This window comes from Alligator mississippiensis, chromosome 13, assembly GCF_030867095.1.
Source record: "Alligator mississippiensis isolate rAllMis1 chromosome 13, rAllMis1, whole genome shotgun sequence".
Classification (NCBI taxonomy): Eukaryota; Metazoa; Chordata; order Crocodylia; family Alligatoridae; genus Alligator; species Alligator mississippiensis.
In genome coordinates, this window is record NC_081836.1 from 26,769,591 (window position 1) to 26,784,232 (window position 14,642).

The 14,642-nt window shown below is 49.2% G+C and overlaps 1 protein-coding gene across 4 annotated transcripts in view; it reads left to right on the forward strand.

Moving 5' to 3' along the window:
* The window catches only part of CAPN15 (calpain 15), an 83,773-nt gene that overhangs the window by 45,367 nt on the left and 23,764 nt on the right, over positions 1-14,642 (forward strand). The window lies entirely within an intron of this gene.

Genomic DNA, 14,642 nt, shown 5'->3' on the forward strand with positions numbered 1-14,642 from the left:
AACATGTTGGACGTGAAGGAACTGCTTTATAAAAGGCAGTATGCAATGTAAATTGGTGCAGAAAATCGTGCAGTTCAAAGCAGGTTCTGGGCTTTAGCTTGCTGGTACCGAAGCATCCTGTAAAATTCCCTGTGTTTCCAGCCCAGGGTTCTCATTACTTGAGTTCTTACATTTTCACCAGAAACCTTCCATTAAACATCCCAGCCTTTCATCCTCCAGCCTAGCACACTTGGTATAATTCTGCTAAGTATTTATTGATGTGCACAGTATGCTAATGTTAGAAGAGCTAATCCTAGCAAGGCAAGCACGGTACTAAATGGAAGCGACACAGGAGCCAACACAAGTTCCTGGTTTGGTGCAGCTGAACTGAAATTTTTTTTGCCACTGGGATATGCTATTAGAGGGACCAGCTATTTGTGTCAACCCTAGGTTGTGCGTTTGGTGTGTGAGCCTGAAAGTGTTATAGGGGATGCTAATGGCTCTTTCAAAATAGGCCTGGCACTCACAACTTGTCCTCCAGTCGTGTGCATTTGTCCGTGCTCTAGCTGCAAACCTGGATTTGTCTCTTTGCTGGATATCCCTCCTACCTCTGTGTCCCTATTAAGCTGTGAGAATATGGCTCTCATGCTTCGACTCGTTCGCAAGTGATTACCACTCCAAAGTGCCATTTTCAGCACAAATGCACTTGCATTGCTTCAGTAAATGGTTCTTTGCTCTGACTCTGCTGAAGCCAGAGGAGTGGAACTCCTGGGATGGAAGGGGCCCAGGTGGAGGTGGGGTTGGCATGAAGAGTGAGCAGACTGGACCCACGTGCATTTCTCCCCTGCCAAACTGGTCTCCCAGGAACCAATTGCTGATTTGTCCTGGGCTGACTCCAAAGAGCAAGCAGGCATTGGAGCAGGTATAAATATATAATAAAGCTGCGGAGCGCTCAATAATGAATATTTCAGGAACAAGGAGCTTTTATTTCATCAACCACAGCAACACAGGGAGGATTTTTTTAAATTTCTCCCTGTCCCTGTTCTCTCACACCAGGGTGAGGAAACTGAAGGACCAGCTCAAGTTTACAGAGAGCTGGGGGATGCACAAAACACATTGGCAACACAGGGGGGTGGGGAATGGGGGAGCATGCCCCCCCAGTTTCTGCGCCAACAGCAGGGTGTGGGGCACAGGGCTGCAGCCTAGCTGGAGCCAGAGCCTGGCAGCAGGGGGTGACAGCGATGGCGATGGCAACGGCACAATTTCTGTGCCAGTGGCGGGGCATGGGGCTGCAGTCTAGCCAGATCTAATGGTGGCAGTGGCACAGAGTTGTGCCCCAACACTGAGGCATTAGCGCAGAGTACTACCCTGCCCCTCCCCCCCCCCTCCCAGCAGCAGTTATACATCACCTATGACAAAATGGGTTTGTTTTGCCTGACCTTGTCTCTAATTGCTGGTTTGCCCTGCTACCTTTGCCCAGAGCACATGTGTGGATGAGCTTGTACTTGTGTGTACTGGTACACCACCCCCATGTAGAGCCCTGGGAGAGTTGGGGTCAGTAGGCTGGGCTACAGGTTAGCTTGCAAGCATGAACTGCTGGACTGTAGTGTGCAGATAGGACAGTGTTTCTCAACCAGCGTGCTGTAGGATCCTTTTAAGAGTGCTGTGGGGTGCCATACAATGTTAGCATTGTTAGGTGGGTAAACATGATTCACAAGATAAGTTCAGAGATTTCAAATAGGAATCTGCCATATCAGAAGCATTCAGACCTGCTGTGATCTTTCTGAGTTTTTTGTAACAAAGATTTTCTCTTTTACTTTTCTGTAGCCTAAAACACAGGTATTTTCCAAGGGGTGCCTCTAGCTTAACAAATCATGTGTAGGTGCTTCCACACCGAACAGTACTAATGTTGTACAACATCCTTGAAAGAATCTCAAGGCACCTTAGAGTGTCATGGCACCCTGGTTGAGAATTACTCCTCTAGAAACAGATTTACCTCTTTGCAATCTCTGGAGCATATGCCAGTACTCTACTAGTGACTTTTATCCAAAAATCTCTAACTACTCAACATAGCCCATTTTTGAGACAAGAATCTCACCATGCTTATCTTGCAAGGGGAAACAGAGTTTGAATGAGTTGCGCAAGGTTATACAGGGAATCAATGTCAGGGTTGGGATCAAAACCTAGAAACTCTGTTCTCCAGTGTCTGGCTGTAAGCCCTTACTTCCCACACCCTTTCACATAAGTCTGTGTTTTGCTAAAATGCCTCAGGGATTTATGTTCTTTTACATTTGCCTGAACAAAATACTGCTTCGAAGGAAGACAGAGCCCTACTTAATTTTGAAGGTGGCTTAGGCTTCAGCTGAGGCAGCAGTAGGCCCTGGGCCTGGACCTTACAATGAGAAACAACTCCTTTTTTCAGAGAGTTTTATGGGATATTGCCTGCCTAATTCTCCTGAAGTTTGGTGCTCCCTTGTGCTCCTGGATTAAGAAGATCAGATTCCTGAATTCAGTCCTGCTGTGGAGACATCTGAATAAAATGAAACCAAAGGGCATTTAGAAATTAACTTGTATAGGTAATGGTAGTTAAATTGCCCACTTAAGAAGAACTTGTGATCTCACAATGGAGCAACATGATGTTATAACTCAGGGCTGACTTGGAGCATTGGGTCCACTCAAGAAATGAGGCATCTGCTCTCCGCCTTGATACATCATGAATAGCTGCGTTCAGGTACCTACTCATAATCTTGTCTGGATGAATAGGTTAGAAGGTGAGTTGGACATGGAAAAGAAAAAGGAGAAGCTCACGTGTTTGGGGTTTTTCTTTCCCCACCTGGAAGACCATTAGCGGGTTGGCTTTTGGGACAAGTCTTGGAAAGCCAAGATCTTCTTCAGGCCCCTCCCTGCCTGTGCTGTAACTTCAGCAAACTGTGATGAAAGTCCCTACTGGGACCCACCTCATATTTAGACAATTTGTTTTTGTGTAATTGGCTGTTTTGGGAGCAGGTGGGGAGGCAGGGCTTGGAATGCTTACATGCCACAATAGTTTGCATGAAGTTGGCACAGAGGGTACCAGATACCCTGGTAATCTCTCCTCTAACTGCATAGTGCTAATTCTGTTTTAGATCCTAAATGACTATGGTCATCTCTATTCAGTGCCCCCTGCCTAGCTGGAGATAGACTCACAGCATTTTTGGGTCCATGCAGGAGTCAGAAAGTGCTATGCAAATGTGTATTGCACTGTTCCGGTATCTAACCTAGTATCTCCTGTTCTAGTCATTGACTTTCCTACAGCTGTGCCATTACAGTTGGTTTATAACCTGCCACATCTCCAGCAGGTCCACTCCTATACCCCCATAACAGTTCAGCCTAGGCACCTCAGTCCTGACCTAAAACACCTCTTTTTCCAGTTTAGTGTAAGAGACTTTAATGTGGGTGGTCAGTGGAGGCTGCCTGCTGGGAGAGGGCAGAGTCTAGAAGCTGGGATCACTGTTAGGCACCTGGAGTCAGGAACCAGAGTCAGAGGGAGCTGAAGTAAGAAGTAAAGTCAGGTATAGATGAGTGGTTTCAAGCAGGACAGGAGCACAGTATAGCAGTCTTTTTGCCCAGACATCTTGCTGCTGTCTTTGGGCTCATAGGCCATGTCCAAATGAGCGTAGTCGTGTGGTATGTGACACCACAGACATCTGTGGTGCTGCATAATGCACTTTCAGTTCTCCGTGCTGCAAGGGAGCAGTGTGGAGGGTTTTTTTGACCCCTGGATATCCAGGCCTCAAAAAAACCCTCAGAGAAAAAAAGAGAGCAGTGTACACATGGGCAGCACACGCTGCTCAAAAGCAGAGCCGGGCTGCCCAGAGCTGCTCTGCAGCTAGGTTCTGCATGGCAGAATTGCCACTTGCAGCCCTGGGAGGCCCCCAGGACTCCAGGGAAGGCTGCTGAGGCCAGCCCAGTGCTGGCCCCAGCCTCCCCTACCCCACCTGGGGTAACTTGCCATGCACCAGAGTGGGCATGGCACAGAGGTATTCCCCAGGGACAACTAATGGCGTCACAAGGTGCATCGCTGCTACTTGTCCCTGGGGAACCAGACTTCTACACTATGTGTGGACACAGCTGTAAAGGCCTATGCAGGCAGGTCCTTTTTCCCGTAGGTCTGGGGGGATGACTCGGTCTAGTAACTCTAGTCCCTGATCATCACTTCCAACAGGGGTCTGGGGCTAAATCCTCTCCAGCTGGGCCCAGACTCACTACATGGCAGGTGCACATATAGTTTTGTGAATGCAGCTCATTCATTGTCTGCTCTTTAGCTCCCCCTTCTTTCATAGTTACTGGACTCTATTTAGCATTGTCTGACCTAATGTGTGGAAGTTCCACGAATTGGCCCTGGAGCATGAATGGACCACACAGCAGTTCCCTGTGCTGCTCTGGAGATCTGCTCCGAGATCTGTGAGATATGTACCCGGAAAACGGTTGGTCTGGGGAGAATGGAAGTGATTTGCAGCTTGAGAAAAATGAAGCCAAATGTTTTCTATAAAGTTTAGTGCTTTTCTTTTGTAGTCAAGCAGAAGGATTTTGCTGAAATATATCATGTAATGGAGAATTCTGCCCTTATACTTTGTTAACAAGAATGATTGATTTTTTTTTTTTTTTTTTACTAGAGAACTGAGACAACAAGGTTTAGGGCTTTAGATGTTTTGAAGGAATTTTATTTAGAGAGAAGGTCTGATCCTGGTGCTGTTCCTGACTTACTCCTCTCAGTGATTCTGTGCCAGCTGGTGGAGAAGCCCCAGGCTAATACTGGGGCAATGGAGTCATCGTGTGCCTAACTCTGACACCCAAGTCTGCTTACTCCTCACAGTAGGATTGAACTGCTTTAATCACATAGCACAGGGGTGAGATGCATTTGCTGTGAGATGCTTAGCTTCACTGCAGAGAGCAGCCACAACACAGCTCCTGATCTCAAGAGTTGTATACGTTGTTGGATAGCAGACAGTCACTGATTCTCCCTCACTTGCTGTCCTAGAACATTGCCACAATTAAGTCTCCAGCCTCCCAGTGAAACATCTTTCTGAACTGTTGCAGTCCCCAGAATGGATCCATTGAGTTGTGCCAGTCTACCCAGTGCCTGTTAACAGCTAGTAATGGATGGGGCTGGCTGGAGCAGTATTGTAAAATTCAAGTCCCCCTTACCATCTGACCTGTTGTTGCTTTCTCTTTGCCAAGTGAATGGATGTGGTGGGAATATGAGTAACATTGGCTTGAAATAGGTGATGTGCCAGCTTCTCCTACAGTCAGCTGCCCCTTACTTTTGACATGAATTCCACCTTTCCCTGCTATTCCAGTCCTAACCCCTGAACGTGGCCAGTGCATGTCAATATAACCTGTGATTGTTTCTGCCATTCCAGACCAGCACCATCTGTCCTGTTGTCCTTTGCAATCAACCTCCTTGCTTACTCCAGTTCAGATCTCTTACAACCATTTCTGGACAAATATACCTCACCAGCTTAGCTCCCAAATTCATCACAGTTGAGACCCAGTATGAATGAGAACCTAGTTTTCCAATGGTGACTAGCTGTTGCTTTCACTCTCTCCACCCTCTAGTCCTAATAATTGCACCCCCGTTTAATTGAAGGAAGTTGCTTCAAATCAGCAGGAAGGAAAGGAACAATTATAGCTGTGTAATGGGCTCCCTGTTCTCTCTCTGCCTTTCTCTCTCTGTTTCCTGGTACATCTGGGAATGCTCAGGACTGTGGTGGGTCTCTTGCATTGGGGGTGGGGTGGAGCTCACATGGATATTTCCAGCTGCAGCCTCTTCCCAGCATAGCTGCATGTTTGAAAATTGAATAAAAAAGGAAAAATCGCCTTCCTGCCATGGCTACTGTCCCGAGCCTTTGTGAGGAGATTTTGCCCCTGGAAGCCGGTTCTCTAGCTCATGTGTCTGCCATTGTTACTGCAAGGTAACCATGTTTTTTGTCTGGACTGCATCTCATTAGGGGCATCTCCTTTGCTCCTGAGAAAAGCCTGCCCTGGCACACTCCTTGCTGTCCCTTCTGGACAAGCAAAGCACTGCACCGTTTTAAGATTTTCCTAGATCTAAGCTACACCTGGAAAGTTGTACATGTATAACTGTGTGAGGTGGGGGGAGAGGAGTGACTTTATTTAAACTGACAGACCTATTGCGCTGGAGGTCTGTAATCTTAGTAGACATATTCCTCTTCCTGTGTATCAGAATAACTATATCAGTGCAAAACACTTTTCTACTGATGTAAATGCATCTGTGCCAACGAGGGTTGTACAGCTTGAAGTGTGTTGCCATAGTTACATCTTTTCTGGTGTAGGCAAGAACTTCTTTAGCTCAGTGCTTCCCCAGCTGTATCACTACCTTCCTTGTCTCTCTTGCACCCTCTGAGTCAGGATTTGGGCTGCACTGATTTTTTAGAATAGCTCCTGGAAATGAAGCTGCCCTGCAGAAAACTTGTAAGGTTGGTTACAGAGTAGCTAGATAAGTGAGCCACTGACCAAGGGGGTTGGGGTTGGATAGAGGCACATAATTAGGACCTTGGTGCTTTCCACTCCTAGTTATGCAGTTTGAACAGAAAAAAAACTCCTATTTGTTTGTGATCTAGTGGAGCAGCAGTTGTCACTTTGGATCACTTGTGTCCCATAATCTCAACCAGGCCTATAGCTGCACTGGACATAGGGGTCCTTGGGCAGTCAGACAAGGCTCCACATTGCTGATGACTAAATTCCCCTGCTTGCTTGGCTCTCATCAACCACCATGGGTGAATGTCACCTTCTTGGCCTTTAAAGTACTGAGGCTGTCACCACAGTAAAAAAAAGCATTATTACAATAGTGTTCGTTTCTGTGTTCTGAGTTTCTTACCAGTAACACGCTTTTTGAGAGACAAGAAGACAGACTTGGGAGTAAGTATATAAAGAGGATTGTATTTTTAACTGAGGTGGTTAACTGGGTCTGCTGTGGTTCAGATGGGAAGGAGTGTAGGGTTTGTGATACTTTGTCAACCTCTAGAAAAGGCTAATTCCTTCCACCATTGAAATGCAGCCAGGTCTGGGGGTAGAACTTCATAGCTGTTCAGCACCCCTCAGTGCAGTCACTCAGGGCAGGGAGTGAAGGATAGATAGCACCTCCAGTCACAACTGCAGTGCAGAATTTTAGGCATAAGAAGCACAGTTAACTCAGACTGGAGTTTATTCTGGATATCAGGGCTGACCTCCCTATTCTTCCAAGAAGTTCTGGGAGTCCTGCATTTATATCCCTTCTAGACAAGTTTCTCCTACAGCAGCACAGCATCCTCTTCCTTCCATGGGAGTGTTGGATATGTGCTGAGTCCATGCTGGAAGTGCATAACTCGCTGAATTGTCAACTTCATTCCCTGCAATGTGTGATTTGACTTGAAAACCTCCCTTTGAAGTAGTGGTTCTGCAGCACCTAGTGGGGATGATCTGCTCCTCATCTGGAGACAAAACCTGCCTTGGGCCTGTAACTAGCCAGAGCCATTCCCCCAGCAGTTCTCTTGAGAAGGTATGTGTGATGTTGGTGGCTTTGTTACTGCTAGCACCAGAGACTGGCTGTGAGCTAACTTGAGCCCTGTAGCATAGACATGGGCAGGCATGGGATGCTGCTCCACTCGGGAAGGCTTATAATGGCTGTCAATCTCTGGCCTGTATGTGATGAGAGAGACTTGCACGTCCTCTCCTCCCTCCAGGTGCCTGATGCACAAGGAAGCCTTGTTGCTTAAACCAGCAACGTAGATGCAGCCCAGGCAAGAGCCCCATGAACTTCCCCTTGTCATGTGCCATAGCCCTAGTCGAGAGAGGGGAGGGGTGGTTCAGTGTCTGGTCCATCTCATCCTTGACTTTTGTGCTCCTGAAGCCACCTGCCACATCTGGATGGTCTGAGGCTCCCAGGTAAATGTGTGCAGTTATGTTAACAGCTGCGAGATAGTGATAGCCTCCAGCAGCTGCTAGTACTTGTGACCCAGGTGACTGTGCTGAATCATGGTGTGGACAAGAGCCTTCCTTGAGCCCATCTGATTTTATTCTTCTTGGGAGTGGGGGCAGGGTTTGAACTTGGGTGGTAGCTTTGTGCACTAGGATGTCATACTAGGATGCTACTGTAGATGGCACCTGCACAGAAAGAAGTTCTTTGGTGTCTTAGCTCTGTGTAGCTTGTGTCTCTGTTTAGTGCGCAGTGGCTGGTGGCTATAAAGAAATTCTCCCATTCCAGGAAGCATGGAGCAGGATGATCACACACGTGTTTATCTCAGTAGCTTCCTCTGGAGCTGAGAAATATTCCTGTTATTGGGTGGCAGAGATAAATGGCCAATAGATAGGGAACAATTGGATTTCCACACACCCACAGCCTGCTGGGAAAGGAGCCAACCAGGCCTTACTGTGGGGAAGTGGTGCAGAGCCAAAGTGTGCTGGCATTTACAGCCAGTGGTTTGACTCTCCAATCCTCAGCCACAACCCCTGTTAAGGAGGAAGCAGAGCTGTGGAGAGAGGGGACTGGGCAGTGCTAGTGTCAGGGTGGTTTGTCTGCACCAGCTCAGGAAGGCTTAGGGGGGCCAAAGCAGCTGAGGCCTAGGAGGAGGCAGGTGGCAAGGCATTGTATCTGCATGGAGTATCTCCGGAGGCAGGTGTGCTTGGTTGCTCTTTTCTGGCAAGGGCTGCCCTACAGGCATCTCTTCAAGGTGGCTTCATGCTGCTATGGCATCCTTTAGGAGCTGGCAAAGGGGGAGGTAAGGAGCTGTGGAGAAGCCCAGCAGCCTGATGTGTCCAGTCCAGCTGTCTGGCGTATAAGGGCTCACCTTCCCTCTTCCAGGGAAGCAGTTGTGCTGGGAACCAAAGGGAAAGCTCCAGGAGTCTCCCTCCACAGAAACCCCCCTGTTGATTTGGCTGGTCCAATGGTGTTTGCTCATTCAGCCCTCAGAGAGCAGGTAGGTAGTTTCACCCCAAAGCCTAGGTCAGAGGAGCTACTTAAGGTGGGGCTATGCTGCAAAAGCCTCAGGCTGTAACGGAGATGTCTTCTGAAGAGCAAGGGGCACACCTGTGTATGAACAGCCTGCTCTGTGCATAGTGTGATGTTCCCTATGGCCCCTCCTGGGACCCTGTTCTGGTATCTTCATGGAGAAACAGATCAAAGGCTCATGCAGGCTAGGAGGAAGCCAGTGCTGGGTGTCAGAGTGACCACACTTGTATAGGGCAAGTCCTTGGGAACACCTCTTCCAGGTTTAGAGTGGTTATCTTTTTGTGCCCTACTGTATGATACCCAAGGCCCTTGCTGAGTTCACTTAGGGAGCTGGTGCCTCTGCATATTGCTGTTGTGGGTACTGATTGATGCCTGCCGCTTTTTAAATTGTGTCCAGCACTTTTCCTCAGTAGCATCCCAAAGGGGTGAGTTCCTCAGGTCAATGAGGCACTGTAGTAGCCTCTTGCCTGTTGAGAGCAGTGAGCACCCTTTCATTTCTGAGATCACAGGGGGGTGGCCTGGGAGGGGTCCTCTGTTCACATGCTGTGTATGCATCCCTTATCCTCACCCCCTGCCCATATTCCTTCTATGGGCTCTGATTTGCAAAGTGCCTCCAACACATGTATAACTTGAAGTAGCCAGGATGCCCCATTGACTCCAGCAGGACACTAGCAGGCTGATGGGCTCATACTTAAGGTAATGTCTGGGTCACAGCTACAGGTTGGGAAGGACACCCATTGGCTCAGAATTTGCCTTGGTTGGGAGAAGAAGAGTTGGGTTGTGGAGAACAACCCCACCCCATGAGATTGGCATGCCCAGTTCCTTTCCCAATCTCCATGTCTCCTTCAGGTGCCCACACCCAGCTCCTTGCCGCTGTGCATGCTCCCAAGGGGGCATGGGGAGCACAAACCCCCCCAGATTTGTGCGTGGGTAGGGATGGGGACAGATGCAGGCTGCCCAGTGCAGGCTCAGGGTCCTCACCTTGCTGCTCTCCCCCCTGGGCTTCCATAGTCCAGCAGGCAGGACCTGGCAGAGCAGAGCGGGGCTGGACGGGGAAGCTTGGTGCTACCGATGGGAGCTCTGCACCGCCATAGCCAGGCACCCCCTGGCCGCCTGGCAGCAGAGAGGGGCACAACCTCCCACCGCCACCCCTACTGGTGCTGGACAGGCAGGGGGTGCCTTGCCATGGCTGTGCGGCGCTTGTGCCAGTGGCATCAAGCTTCTCCACCCCACTCTGCTCTGCCATGCCAGCTGCTGCCCTCCCTCCACGGAGGCCTTGCGGGGAAGGCAGCAGGGCAGGGAGCCGTGAGCCTACAGTGGGCAGCCCCCTCCCACCCCCACCCCCAATGGGCTCCACTCCGGCCCTCCCGCCCTTGGGGGAGGGGGAGCCAGAATCCATGCTCCCCTCTGGGGCCGTAGCAGCCTCTGCCTCCCACCAGCAGCAGCTGGGGTTTGGGTGCTGCTATGGGGGATGGGGCTGCGGATTTGGGTCCTTGGCCCTGTAGCCCTGCCAGCTGGGAGCCCCTTCCGATAGGGCTGGGGAAGGTGGGAGGCTTTGGGTGGGAAGTGAGGGGCACAGCGGGGCTGTGGCTTGGGAGTGAGGAGCAATGGCAGGGGCAGGGCGCTGGCATATCAGGGATGCTCAGCACCACAGACCAGTGGCAGGGGGGACAGCCTCAGCTGGACCCACCTCCTGGTGAGTGAAGGGGGCAGGGGAGCTCTGATTTTCCATGATAAAAAACCCGAAATCAGGTGCCAAAATTTATAGGTATTTAGAATTTATCTTGTTATAGTGACTGAGGCACTGCTAGGCTTTCAGATTGCTTTAAAATTGTAAATATATCAATAAAACATTATGTTCAATGGATGCCAATACATATAGTGGTGTTTCATTTTAATTGTGGATTTTGGGATTTTTAATGAGAGAATTTGCATTTTCTAAACAGAGAAAACCAGGATTCCTGCTTATCAGTCAGGGTGGAGGGTGTGTGAGAGGAGGGCTGTGCTGCAAGCAGTGTACCAGAGGGAAAGTCAGAGCCTGTGGGATAGAGATAGTGGCTCGGGGCACAGCTCATCCTGAGTATTCAGGGTCCCCACATGGAGATGCAAGCTTGCAGCCTGGGCTCTAACTCCTGGAGTCTCCTGTTCTGCCCCACTAGCCCACAGCTCAGTCCATGCATCTCTGGCCTGTCTTGACTGCAGTTCAGTGTCTCTGGGGCAATGCATTCCCTCCCACTTGAGAGCCTGCTTATATTTTCCTTTGGCAAACTCGAAATGGCCAAGCAGGGATTGTCACTACAGCTTCCTAGCATGGGAAGGGGGCATAGTTTTCCCATGACCCCACGGGTGTGGGCAGCCCTGTCGCATCTTGTGAAGCTCCCCAAATGCAAGTATGAGTTGTTTCCCAAGTCTGTTCAGAAAGAGGGGGGCACCCCTGAAGTGGGGGTGGGTAACTTTGGGGGTGGGGTTCCAGAAGGCTGATGCCCTGGCTGGGATGGAGTTGAGGTGGTGCTAGGTTGTCTGTGCCTCTTGTTGGCTGTGCTGGGGGAGAGAATAGAGGAAAGGGCTGTTAGGCATTCTTTCCTTGCATTTGTAGCTTGGTACTGGGTCTCTTCTACTTGTACCTCTAACAGCATGCACTGAGGCAAGGGCATGCATAGGCATCTGTGTCCAGCAGCATGTGGAGGATGACCTGCCCACCCACTCTCTTCTTTGCTCACCAGGTCCCAGAAAGGAGGCATGAGCACATATAATGTGAGCCCAGGCTCTCTCTGTCAAGTGTGTTCACTGGCAGGTGCTCAGTGCTGCTTTGAGGTGGCTTCATCGCCTCATTTCTGAAGTTAGTGCTTGGGGAGTGGGAGCGTGGGAGCAAGGGAGTGGGGGATGCTTCACCAGGAAGGTGCAGACATGTCTATAGTGTCTGGGTTGCACAATGGCAGGGGGCTCCAAACTTCCTTTTCTTGCTTGTGTGTGTGCACGTGTGTGCACACGTGCATGCAGATATGTGCATGTACACACACCATGCAGGAGCATACGCATTAGAGGCAAGGCCATCTTTCCCTAGATGTTGGTGCAGCATCTAACACAATGGGGCCACGTTAGAACAGCAGTTATACAAATAATGTGTGTGTTTGTGTGTATGTATCCACATGCATAAAGTATGCAAATGGGAAAAGTGGGAAGAGATAAGTGTCATCTTCATGGAGCTGGAGATTTGTCTGAGTTCTGTGGCTCCTGATGCCGATTTCGTGCTAGCTCCCAGCTCTATTAACTCAAGGCAGAAGGAAGAAAAATCAATTTTTACATTTCACTTTGTTATGAAAGATTCCTGAAATAACGCCAATAAATACCTTGTAAAGAACAAAATATTAAAGAATGTTATATATACCATAAAGAGTTTGCAATATCCCCGTCTCTCTCCTTCTCTCAGAATTCATTTGATTCTCTGAAATGGGCTTTGCTTTTAAAGATATTTATCTTATTATTAAATGGGTCCTGTCGGTAGTGCAGGTAGAGCAAGCAGAAGAGAGAACAAAGGTTATACTGGTCTTTGCGGAGGAAGGGCTTACCTGCACTCGGATCGCATGGGTTCATAGGTTGGGAGTGTTACTGGATCACTCTTAGGCTATTGATGGGTCATTGGCTTTCAGTACTGGCCAGGGCAGCCATTTCCCATTTGCCTCTACCCACTGGCAGTGCCTTTTCCTCTCCCCTGTGATTCTTACTACCTTGTTACATACCTCTGTTTGTCACAAGACCACGAATACTTGGGGTGACAGTCAACCAGCATAGCGCCTTGCTAGGGCATATCACACCTCCTCTCTGGCTGCTGGTGGGTATCTGGTTAGGGTTTGAGATGTCTGTATTCACCTGAAGAGATCTGAGCTCTGGGGCCTTTATATAAGAGGTGAGATGCCTTGTTTTCTGGGCAATATGGCTGTGCTTAAGATCAGTAGAGGAACCGGAGCCCAGCCTTGTACAACATAACAGTGAGGGAGTCATGGCCTTGTCCTATGGTGAGGTCCCCCAGATTTGGAGTTTGCTCCTGCTCGGTGGTCCAAAGCTTCTGGAGTTTGTCAGCCTTCAGAGCGCACTGCGCAGCTCCTCCTTTCAGATGAGATGTGCTGTGAGGTGTAATGTCCAGGAAGGGTTGGGGGTATCTTTCTTTCCAGTACAAGCTAAGTTGCTGCTGGGCTTCTTTGAAAGGGTCCAATCCCACAATCATACCTGCAGAGCTGTAGTGGAGCCGAAGGTCTTCTAGCATGGTTCTTTTCACAGGAAAAGGGCCTTAAGTTTGGTATTCTGTGATCCCTTATGAGGGGAACTCATGCTTGGTGACTGGAGTTTTGTAGTGTGTCTTTTTTAACATTACAGTCACTTGCGTAAGTGAAAAAAGAAGCCAGAAGTTCATTTTTGAGCCCAACCTGCTGAGTTTTGCTACTGCTTCAGGGCTCAGGGCTGGGCACAGGGCAACCACTTGTGCAGGTCATTGTCTGTACATGTTAGAAAGTGACATAAGATTCAAGTGCAGCCCAGTGCACATCATGCTCCTTTTGTTGTTTATGCACAAGGTAAGTGTAGTGCAAAGGTAAGGTAGTGGTATCCATCTCAGTGTTTACAGTGTCTGAGAAGCTGCCCATAGACATACTGGGTTTTACAAAATCTGGGATGACCAAAGGTGCTTCCAGGACCCTTTTATCTTTGCCAAGGAGAAGTTCCTTATTAGGATTCAAAGCCTCCTGTGCAGCAGAACCTGAAGTGAAACAGCAGTCCCAGAGTTGCGTGGGGTGTTAGAAGTACAGCACTGCCCTGATAAACCTGTGGGCCCAGTGCCCACAGCACTACCCTATGCCATGACAACCAGGTCAGAGTTGAAATTTGCTCCAGTTTCAAGCAAAAGGGGTTGCTGATCACCAGGCAAGTTTCTTTTACAAGCTTGATTTCTCTTCCTGCACAGACATGCTACTGCAGAGTTGTTAGCTAAAAGAAGCACTCTCTCTTTTTGGAAGTAAGATTGACATCTGTGTGTATGTTTCTGTGTGTCTGTCGCCTTGTGGCAGTAACAACGTGCTTCCCCTGCCTTTGTCCTCATATGCACTACCTGGGTGTTTCTCCACAACGTTGGGCCTAACCACAGTTCCTTTGTATTCCAGCCACGTGGACGTGGCATGCTGCAGCTAAGGGAGAGCAGTTGCTATTTGATGGTGTAATGGTGCATAGATTACTAACCAGGAGATTTATTAACTACACATAAAGGTGCTGCTAATATGGGGAATTTGCTGAGTGTAAAGCTAGAGGGGAGGGGAAGGGAGGAGGGGGCTCCCTTACTGCTCCTTAATGAATGGCCCTGGAACCAGGGGTGCTTGGAGGGGTGCATCTGGGCAGGGCAGGCACTGCACAGTGTTGGATTGCTGTCACTCTTTAAGAAACTTGGTAGGATGCCAGTTTACTACTTGTGCACTCAGAGGAATAGGTTGTCAGTGCCAGAGAAGCCAGTCCCAAGAGCACAGCTACACTGGATTCCTGCTTGCTCCCTTCCTGGAAGCAAGGTTCAGTCTATGGCAGGCAAAGAAACCCTGTTCATGCTTTTCTACAGCAGCTGTACTTGTTTGCTGCCAAGGGCAAGGCTGGTCCTGGTGGCCTATGCAGACAAGGTCCGAGAGTCTGGCCCGTA